The sequence below is a fragment of the Pinus tabuliformis genome, chromosome 3_2, assembly GCF_031772625.1.
Source record: "Pinus tabuliformis cultivar Carrire ecotype Pingquan chromosome 3_2, CPIR1, whole genome shotgun sequence".
NCBI lineage: Eukaryota > Viridiplantae > Streptophyta > Pinopsida > Pinales > Pinaceae > Pinus > Pinus tabuliformis.
The window spans coordinates 743205440-743217120 of NC_142302.1; the positions used below are offsets into that span (position 1 = coordinate 743205440).

An 11681-nucleotide genomic window follows, 5' to 3' on the forward strand; every position below is an offset into this window, starting at 1 on the left:
AGTTACAACATGATCTAAGTGAGAGAAATTGTGCTTATCAAAGTTTTATCGAACAATGGTTCCAGGTAAGTACTAAATTAGATTCATATTTTTATTTTTTAGTTGATTTGAAGTTACAGCAACTAGATTCATTCACTTTCGAATATTTTCATCCATCATGTAAAAAATTGCTACTGGATATATTGTTGTTACTGCTACGTGAGTGGCTTCATTGGAAGTTTAACTACACGTAACTAATTTGTAAATTCTAATTAGTATAGAGTAGCTAGGCTTTCATTTTTAGTTTTGCTTTCATTTTCAGTTTTTCTTAGAATAAGTATGCTCTCCTCCGCGCTTAGTGTGATCGCGAGGATCAGAAAATAGGGATGATTTAGACTAATTTCAAGAATAAATCAATTCATGTTTTGCAATATGCTTCATCAAAAACATCTTTCAATATGCAAATCATTATGTCCATTTGTTAAAAAAACATTAAGAGAAAGTTTAGTTTCTTTCTAAACTTTAGTTATTCATTAAATTAAAAAATAAATAAATAAATAAATAAAAATTTGTTTTTGTAATTCAATCACTGCACCTACACATTTAAAACAATTTTTGTCATAGCGTTCTCATACATATGCCTCGGGACTGAGACTTGGGGATTGCAGGCTATTTGTGCCAATCAAAAAAAATGTAAACGAATTTGGATTCTGATATAATCTCTCTTATCATCTGTTGGTCTAGGCTTCTGGGCAAGTATAATAACATTTCCACATGTACAGGTGCAGTTCACTTGATACGTGGCAAGTGGCCATGCTCAATAAACACAAATGTAGGAAGAACGTCTTGCATTGCATGCACAAAGGTTGCTATTTTATATGAGAAAAATCCCACGAGCACTGGGATCAGACCAAGGTGAACGAACCCAAAGTCCGGTACTAGTATCCCATTCCAACGGTTATTCATCATCACTCAGACCACTGGTACCAGTAACCGTGGCTGCCCGAGAGCTCCTCTGACAGTCCCCTGAACACCCTTCACTCCATATGAATCCACACTGTTGCCCAACATTCGGATGTAAGCAAGCGAACCAAGAAGTCCAGCACCAAAGCTAGCAGCAACCTCTGAAGAATGTGAAATATAAGCACTCACAGTACCAAGGCCTCCCAAACCAAGAGTGATGAGTTGTAGCCTTTGTTTCAACTGAATATACTGTTGTTTTGATTGAGCTACACTGATAGCAGGGTCTTCCCTACTTTTGTTTGCATTGCGCAATAATATACCAGTGCCCCCTGTTGTAGCCTTGCTGGCACGGTCCCATTGCTGCTGCTCACGCCGTGTAGATATTACTCTCCATCTAGGTTTGTCAACTGTAATAGCCTCATCTGTAGGAAGGCCAAGTCTAGCTGCTTCTACTTGTTGCTCTAAAATAGACTTTGAAGGTTCCATTAATTCCTGAGTTAAATCCACCTCAAGGCTGTTGAGGGCCATGGCTCTATTAAGGCTCAGAAAACCCACTTCCTGTTCCTGCTTAGGAGACTGGACCTGACGGGGTTCAGCAGGAACAACATCGATACGATCCAACCACTCTTTGTTCCAGATGAAATCGTTTCTGTTAGTGATAGGATCAGAGACATCTCCCCAATACTTTCTGGGGTTTATGTGAGTAGGCGGGCCACCGTATTCCCCAGGTGCAGTGCCCTTGGACCACTGCCATCTTTTTTTATTATTACGGGGTTTCAGCATCCTTGTGGTCGGTACATTTGCATTTCGTTCGTCCTCCAATGAATTTGAATTAAAGCTTTCGCCATTGGGATTCGAAATCGAGCCATTTGCAGCTCTAACGGCCAAATTTTGGAATTGAGAGGAGGTTGAAAACAGAACAGGAAGGTCTCCGCGCAGGCCATGATGCTACTCCTCCAAAAGTTGTGATGTCCAGAGCCATTGAACTCACCCTCCCAAACCAGCCCTTTGTTTATAGGTAACGTTACTCTCTTCAATAACCAGATCGCCAGTTCGACTCCTTTAATTCGAAACAGCAAGTCTCCATCATTCTATTATCTTTCATTGGAGACAATCACTGTTGCCACTCAATTATTTGAAATCCCTGCTGGTACTTTCGATATTAAATCTGATGGCACCGGTGGACTTATCATAGACACTGGAACGCTAGCGACTTTTCTGCCCCAGCCTGCTTATGATTTTGTGAAGACTGAGTTGAAGGCACGGGTTAATCTTCCACTGGCCAATGGCTCTAAACTTGGCCTGGACCTCTGCTTTAAACAGCAGGGCTCTCCAAGTGTAAAATTTCCCCTTATCACATTCCATTTCCAGGGAGCAGATTTCAAACTTTTTCCAGTGAACTACATGGTGTACGCGTCTTCCCAGCCTGACATTGTCTGCCTTGGGATGCTACCCGCTGTGGGTACTAATCCTGTTTACATATTCGGTAATCTGCAGCAGCAGAATTACCAAATACTCTACGACAATGTCAACAACGTCCTCTCCTTTGCACCAACAGTTTGTGACGAAGCTTAGTAGCCAAACAACCAGGGGTTGACGAAGTATGCTTGCTTTTGAATATATGTACAAAATCTGGTCCTCCTACTACATATAGATCTTTTCGAATCATAAAGTATGTTTGTTACATTTTATGGATATATGAATCATATATTTTAATCTAAAAAAAAAAACAACAACAAATTGCCCTCATTCATACACTAACTACTTGTTCCCTAAGAAATACACAGCCTTTTCAAATGTTTTCATTCCATTTTCTTGCAAATCAATAAAAACATTTTGAAACAATATTGCACACTCAATGAGTACATTGCATGGAGACATGCAATATTTCTAGTTGGGGGGAAATAAATGCATGTTGGATATTTTTTGTGAATTTGTGGGCAAAAGTTAGGATGCATATACTAACAAGTGAAATGAGATTGGTGTTATGTGTAGGACAACGAGAAGCTTATGCAGAAAGCTCAACATTATGATGTGACACCTTTTTCATCCACAATTAGAGTTATTTCGGAAAATAATTTTAAAATGGACATTTTATAAATTCTTGAAAATGAGCTAATTTGTTTTTGAGTCACTTCATACAGGAATGATCGATGGGGATGGCACACAAAGGTGACAATTTTTATGCAGGAATGGTGCTAAGAGTTGAAGACAATATAATGCAAAAGTGATTTTTCGAAATCACAATGAAACATGCATCATTGGACGCTTGAAGGAACTAATTCTTCACTGCACATATCATGACATTTTCCACTACACAAAAATCCTTTTGCGTCATGACTACTCACCTTTTTCCTTCCAAACGCCTAGACCATCCTTATGTTGCAGCCCATCTTCCATTTCCTTATCTTTCACGACTTCATGCACGCCTATTTTTCTGAATCGTATACTTCCCTTTATCCTTTTCAGTTTATTTTTGCCTTCTAGTTTGCCTTCTGAATAAAACTCATTCCCTTTCCATGATTGCATGCCTTGATTTCCTAGCCATGTTGATCCACACTGCTTGTCTGTGAGTTCTTTCCATTTATAGTCCTACCAAATCTTTTTGTCCAAACTCGTGTTGACTGATGTGGGATTCCTTAAGGCCCACCTTTCAACAAGTCTTGCCCCATCGACATCAGCACCTTATCTAGGAAATAGACTAGAGTTCCTTTTGAGTACCTAGAGGCTTGCATGCCTTAATGGCAAGTTCTCTCGCTGGCGATCATGGGAATACATCAATGTCCCTTGATCTTCAGATCTTGCTAGTGGCTCGACCTCGAAACATCCATTCGCACTTCGCAAGATGTCCTCTAGTACCTTGGCACTCATTGACATCAATGGTGAGTTGCCTCGCATTGGTTAACGACATACATCAATGGCCGGTAATCCAATGATTTCTATTCATGCTCGACATCGACACATTCATTCGCATGTTTAGAATTTGTTGTGACCACCAACAACCCCCCTCCTTATTTAGTATTAGCAATAACACTAGATAAGTGGGGACCCTTAGTAAAAAATTCAAAAATTCAATTAAAACTCATGTATTATACTACTTAAGAAAATATCGCATCGCGCGAAGAAGATAGGACATTTCCTTATGAGTAAAATGATAACTTGCGAGAGTGCAACGCGAAATCCATCGCATCGCATGCATTAAGAAACGCTCACAAACGAAATCTTTAAGAAATCGCCGATGGCCAATACACGACATCGCATATCACAATATCGCATAAAACAACACATAACTATTTAACGAATTGTAACAATCTACGATCTTGCGATAATGCGATACTGCGATCGGCGATCCTGCGATCGCGCGAAACAGCAACCTGCAATCCTGCGATCGGCGTGATCGGTCAACCCTGCGATAACACATCTTGATAAAAATGCGATGATGCGATGCTGCGATGTGAATCGCAGAGATCGTCCATCGCAGATTTTCCCCGGCTCAACATTCAAGAAAAATTGAATACGCGCGTTAATGAAAATTAATGAATGTACGCCAAGTGTTAATGAAAGACAGTTTTATGTTTTTCGAAGAGTTAGTTCACGTCAGGTGGCATGTTTTTGTACATCCGTAGAGCTCAGAGCTTTCTTGTCAATTTTTATTATCATTGCTCTCTCCTTATGTGTGAACTGCAAGAATGAAAAACAGAAACAATATGAAGCAATGTGCAAGGAGTGATTAAGGAAAAAGAATAAAGCTCTAATGCTCGGAAGCAGAGAAGAAATGCCCTCATGAACGGATACCGCATGCAACAGAGCCGCGAATTCCAGAGCGCTGCTGAGCTATCCATTACAGATCTATCAGTCAGAGCCATGGTTCAATGAATAGTTGGACAATGTTGATATCAACAGGCGATTTAACACTCAAGGTTAGAAGCTCACAAAAGTAGTATGTTTGCAAAATTTTAAAGCTTATATCCAGTGAAGGAAAGGCGCTAAAGGCAAAAAACGCACCAGAAAGGCCCGGATCAAAAAACAGAGGCAGTTTTCGATGCGCGATTAGCTAAGAAAATTGCTCAAAAAGCAAAGTCCCTAACTGCTTAGTCACTCGTAAGCCCGGAAATGTAAAAAAGCAAAGGCAGAGGCAATTTGAGGGTTAACCAAGTGGAATTTGGGTTATTACTGAGCATACACAGTAAATCCACATAGCCAGAGACGATTCTCAAGTATATCTGCTATTTTGCTAGAAAAACTGGTGCCGGCACTTGCCATTTTTGTTTGCTTAGCTCAACCAAAAGCGGAAGACAGTCAGCCGACTCTACCCAGGAAAATATTGAATGCTCGCAACATTAAGGAGCAAATGCAGAAATAGTTAGATATTAGATTTAATTTTTAGAAATAATTTTGCTTAGAAAAAGGGCGGTCATTTAAACCGTATCCTGAATCTGTGTAATTATGTTATTTAGTTACTAGTATTTAAACCCTTCTCATGCATTTAGAGAAGGATCCAGAAATTTATCAAAAACTTGTCCTCAGAACATGCACTTTTGCACCCTCCGAGGAGATTTTGGTGAATGAATGGATCAAGATTTGTTGATGTTTTCATTTTATATCTGCTACTGATGTTGCACTTCTGTACTCTTAGTAGATGTTAGAGCAAGGAGAAATAAATCATTATTGCTTGAAGCTTATGAGTAGGACCAGTCATAAATGGTACTTTTATCTCTTGACCATTTCTGCTTATATGTTAAAGTGATATACAGTTTTTAGTTGTTTATATGTTATTGCATGAATGCTTGAGTTACCATTTGGCACTTTTTTACGGTGGTTGCTATTTATTTATGTTTAATATATGAATAGCTTATTATGCGATATGTTGTTCATATCTATTTTGCCTAACTTTTTATGCGAAATAGTTCATCTTAATTGATTTCCTTTCTTATAATCACTGAATGATCTTTATTACTAGTTGTTATATGAAATCTCTTTAGATCGCATAATAGAAGAGTTACATCCCGGGTTAGCATAGATTAGATGTGCTGTTTTTTATTAGATTACCATAGTATAGAATTAGATTAAAGTTTGAATTAGAATAGCTTAGATAGTTATTGTTAGATCAGCAACATCCAATTCTACACACACACACCCATAGATTGGGAAACTGGTCCCATTATCCCCAGTCGGACCCACTATACCAAACGGATAAGGAGCTGCCAACCAAGGTCCGGACCGGGCGGGTATCCCCCTTGTTGTCGACCCGATTTTCGGGGCTTCAACATATTTGGCGCTAGAAGGAGGGCATGAACAATGAATGGCAAGTAAATCCAAATCTGAATTCCATTCTAAGAGTAAATCGCCCTCACCATCTCCCCCAACTTCCCCATTACATTTAAATCCAGAATCAAAAGTCGCTCGAGTATCAACCGCTGCTACACACCCTGATATTTCAGACCAATCTACCATTGAACCTCCTGAAGTCGAATCCCTGATTCACAAACTTCAGCGATTTTCCATCTCCCCTCAGAGGTTTAATAAATCTCAAGGCACCGTGACTTCGCAGTACAACCCTGCTCATCCCCTGACTAGGTTAAAGAGTGAAAAGTTTGGTGTTCAACCAACCGAATTACCTCTTCCCACCAGAAAAAGAGCGAGGAAATCACCGCAAGAGTTTGACAGTGAGACTCTTTCGTCTGCATCATCCATCTCAACTACTTCACCGTGAAGTCAACCATCCACACCTCCACTCCATATCATCGTCCATCCGTCCACTGGAACCCCCACAACCTCTCTTCAATCATCTACGATCATAGTATCCTCATCCTCCCAGCCACAGGCATCATCTTCCGCACTTTCCTTTGTTAGCAGTTCAACGATGGCCTAGTCTCCATGGAACAACCCTGGGGCAGTCTTAATGCCTGCACCCCTGAGTCAAATATCGGCCCATCCTGAGAAATGGCTGCCCAAATTCAATCCTGAGGCAGGTATGCTAGCAGAAGAGCACATAAATAACTTCATGCTTTCCATTAATCTCAATGGGGTTACTAATGAAGATGTTGTTGTTTGGCTTTTTCCATATACACTGCAAGGGACAGCTGGGTCATGGTACTTTTCATTACCCTCCGGATCCATTACAAGTTGGGATATCTTCCAGGACCAATTTTTGTGATGACAGATCAACGGCAACATTAATCAATGACCTATCTAATCTTAAAGTCAAAGCTAGAGAGCCTATTAAGGATTTCAATTTACGGTTCAACAAAATTTTCAACAAAATTCCTACTGCTTCTCATCCTAGCGAATAAGTACGATGCGAATGCTGTATTACCACTCTACCATCGAACATAGCCATCTTCGTGGACAGGGCAAATAAAATAACCTTAGCTGAAAACATGAAAGAGGCGATAGCAGTAGAAAAACGAATAATAGCCCTGGAAAAGAGATTCGCGATAGAGGAACGTAAGTCCAAAAAAGTCACCTTCAAGGAAGACTCCAAGAAGAAACAGCCAAAAGATCCTTTTGATTTAGAAGGATTGCAGAAAGTTCTAAAGACCATGTCCAATGAGATGGTCGACATAAAAAAACAAGTAGCAGAAACTTCTTCGAAAAATCCCTACAGAGCTTTTAAAAGAGGTCCTTCAACGGATGCAAAGCCACCCAATGCCATTTCAAATGCTGAATCCGAGGAAGAGGAAGAGGAAATTGCCACTGAAGGGCAGACCAATGACGAAGAAGTTGTGGAATTACAAGGAATGTGGGACTTCATCCTCCCACAAGAGGAAGATCAAGAAGTATTTCCAGTTAGCACACGAAGTAAAAATTAGCTTGATCCTCCCCAAACTACCCCTAAACAAAAGAGTGCAAGCTCTGCAACAAAAGATAAAGTCGCAACAAATAAAATGACATCCAAAGCGACTCAAACTAGCCCAGTCCAAGCAAATGAAACGACTCCATCAAAAACACTGATAGTGTCGGATGAAATGGAGTACAATATTATTGATGACATGAAAAAGACTAGGGCTAATATCACCCTTTACGAACTGAGCAAGTTGAAACATCAACAAAAGATAATGATGAAAGAATTACATGCCGTGCCAGTTGCGCCTTTGCTTGCTGCTATACTTTCTCAAGCTTCCCACAACATGGGAAGACCTCCAATGAATGCGATCAGTAAGATTGACCCAAATGAAATCGCCTTGATTAGAGGAAGATCAAGATCTCACACTCCCCCGTTTCTCCTTACTTATGAAATCTTCAACAAAAATGTGCACAATTGTTTGGTAGATTCTGGTGCTTCATCGAATATTTTACCCAAATCTATATGTGCCAAATTAAATGTTCAACAACAGAAATCCGCAGTGCATATAGTTCAGCTCGATCGATCTCAAGTCGAAGTGATCAGCGAACTAAATCAAGTAACCATAAGATTGTCATCCAACCCAAAGGTATGTCAGGTTATTGACATTCTAGTTGTTGACATCCCAGAATTCTATGGCTTAATCCTTAGCAGGGATTGGTCAGAGAAACTCCATGGATACTTCGCAACTGATTGGTCGCACATGTGGATGTCCTACAATGATAAACCAAATCAAATAAAAGTTGAACGAGAGCTACACCAGAAGTACATAGTAACGGAGTTAGAGGGAGAAAATGAACCGGTAGCGTATAACAGCAGCATCATTGGCAATTACTCGGTAGATTCTTTCCTCAGCAATTTCAATGCTCATGCGTCACCTTATTTAGAAAATTCAGTTTTGTCCCAAGTTGAAAATTTTTCTCGAACTGATACTTCGAAATGTATTAATTTTTTAGATAAACCTGTAAATACATCTTTGTTTTGGAAATTATTTTTTGATGGCTCTAGATCTAACGAAGGAGCAAGAGCAGGATGCGTTCTGATTAGTCCAGAAGGAGAAAAGATCATGCTTACATGTAGACTCGAATTTGATTGCACGAACAATACAGCAGAATACGAGGCTTTGGTTCAAGGCCTGTACAAGGCAATCGGGTTAGATGTCAAGTATCTTCAAGTCTTTGGAGACTCTGAGATTGTGGTTAAACAGGTACGTAACACTATCCATTGCTGATCAGGTCACTTAAAACACTATCAATCTTTAATACAAGATCTGACTGAGCACTTCATAGCGTTTAATATTTCTTCAATCCCCAGACTCCAAAACGCTAGTGCAGACCTTTTGGCTAACGTAGCTTCTAAGCTTATTGCCTCCGAAGATTTTAGTCCAGATAGATTCTCAATAGAATTAATCTTTAGACCATCCATTCCTAAAAACATCACAAATTGGAGAGTATTCAATGATGATCCAGATATCGTAAATTTCCTCACATCTGAAGGATCCTACTCCAATCAAATAATTGACGAAGACCAGCACGAGCGACAATTACAACAAAATAGCACTAATAATGCTATACCGAAGTCGGTGGTTAAGTTAGAAGACTTATACGATTTGAAAGATCGGTTTAAGAGGTCTACCAATTCAAAACTCTACAGTTCAACCTTGAACTATGAATTACTAAACCTAGGGACCGATACTAAACCACAAAAAATTAATCTAGGCCTCGGCCTAGCCCCTGAAGAGAAACTAGCGTATATTCGTCTTTTGAGACAATATAAAAATGTTTTTGCCTGGAATTATGATGAGCTGAAAACATAGGACACTTCTATCATCCAGCATACTATTCCCATGATCGATAACGAAAAACCTGTCCAACAAAAACTGAGAAAAATCCACCCCAATTTAGAAAATCAGATAAAAACCGAGCTCAACAAGTTACTGAAAGCCAGGATAATTTTCCCGTCAGGCATTCCAAATGGGTCTCCAATATGGTACCCGTTAGGAAGAAAAACGGAGATATTAGGATTTGCATTAAATTTCGGAATCTTAACAAAGCCTGTCAAAAAGAAAATTTTCCTCTTCCACCTATGGAGCAAATACTGCAGGCCGTGGCAGGTTCATAACTAATGTCTTTTTTGGATGGATTTTCAGGGTACAATCAAGTGATGGTACATCCTGATGATCAGTTGAAAACCACATTCAGAACTAAATGGGGCACATATGCATATCGGAAGATGCCATTTGGTTTGATTAATTCTGGTGCTACATTTCAGAGAGCCATGGACATCGCATTCAAAGGTTTAGTCAATAAATCTGTAGTAATTTATTTGGATGATATAACACTGTACTCCCAGAAGTGAAGTGACCATCTCAAAGACCTGAAACAAATCTTTCAACGGTGTTTAAGGTATGGAATTTCACTTAACCCAAAGAAATATTTTTTCGCATTAAGTGAAGGGAAACTTCTAGGATTCATAGTGTCAAAGTCTGGTATTCACATTGATCCCGCCAGAATCAAAGAAATTTCTGAAATATCCCTACCTCATAACAAAAAAGCCATGCAATCTTTCCTTGGTCAAATCAATTTTGTAAAGAGATTCGTTCCAGATTTTTCGCGAATCGTGTCTCCTTTGCAAACCATGATTAAAAAGAATTCAAATTTTAAATGGGGTCAAGATGAACATGAAGCATTCAACCTGATCAAGCAAGCTATTATTAATGCTCCATCTTTAGCAACCCCGAATTTTTCAGAATCTTTTATTTTATACACATTTGCCTCAGATAAGTCATATGTCGCGATACTAACTCAAGCGAATCAAGAAAAAGCGGAAGCTCCAATTGCATTTTTAGATCAAATTTACAAGGTGGTGAACTCAATTATTCTGACGTGGAGAAACAGGCTTATGCTGTTTTCAAAGTGGTCAAGTACTTCAGACCTTCTTACTTAAAACCCATACTAAGATCATAGTACTGTTTCCAGCGGTAAGGAATCTTCTAGTACAGAAGGATGTGGGTGAGAAAAGGGCCAATTGGGTTACTGCCTTACAGGAATACGACCTTGAGATCAAACTAGCAAACATTGTGAGAGGTCAAGGCTTCTGCAAAATGCTGGCCGGAGCATCGCAAATTTCTAAAACTCCATCTGAAGAGGTACAAATGGGTGAGGTAAGCCTGAACGATGCAGAATCATTATATGCTGATATCATTTATTATCTTAAGAACGGGTATGCTCCTTCACACCTTGATCATACTAAGAAAAGAGCTCTAAGATTGAAAGCTAAACAATATCAGCTCATAAATGATATTCTTTTCAGAAAAAATTATGATTCTGTTCTTTAGGTGTCTTGAAAAAACTGAAGCTGAAAAAGTTTTTCAGGACCTCCATGATGGGCCAGCAGGCGGACACTATGCTGGAGATGCTACTGCACATAAAATCTTACACGCAAGATATTACTGGCCCAGCTGTTCAAAGACTGACACAGTTACGTGAGGAAATGTCAAGTCTGCCAAACTACTGCTAGAAGATAAAAGAAGTCGTCCCTGCCACTACAGCCGGTAAACATCGAGCAACCTTTCAGTCAGTGGGGCTTGGACATAATAGGTGAGATCGTTCCTCACTCTTCTAAGCATCATAGATACATCCTCACGGCAACAGATTATTTCACAAAATGGGTAGAAGCAGTTCCACTTAAGACAGCTAATTCTGAAAATATTATAGAGTTCAATGATCAATTTATAATCACTAGGTTTGGATTGCATCTTCTTTAATGTTTGACAATGCATCATACTTTTCTGGAAATGCAATGATTGATTTTGCACTTAAAAGAGGATTAAAACTTAAATATTCAGCCAATTACTATCCGCAAGGCAATGGGTTAGCTGAGTCAACAAATAAAA

General features: G+C 39.4%; 1 pseudogene; it reads right to left on the minus strand.

Annotated features, from left to right (window-relative positions):
* Positions 1–856: 856 nt before the first annotated feature.
* Positions 857–1879, minus strand: LOC149182730 (protein CONSERVED ONLY IN THE GREEN LINEAGE 160, chloroplastic pseudogene; annotated as a pseudogene).
* Between the last annotated feature and the right edge of the window lie 9802 nt (positions 1880–11681).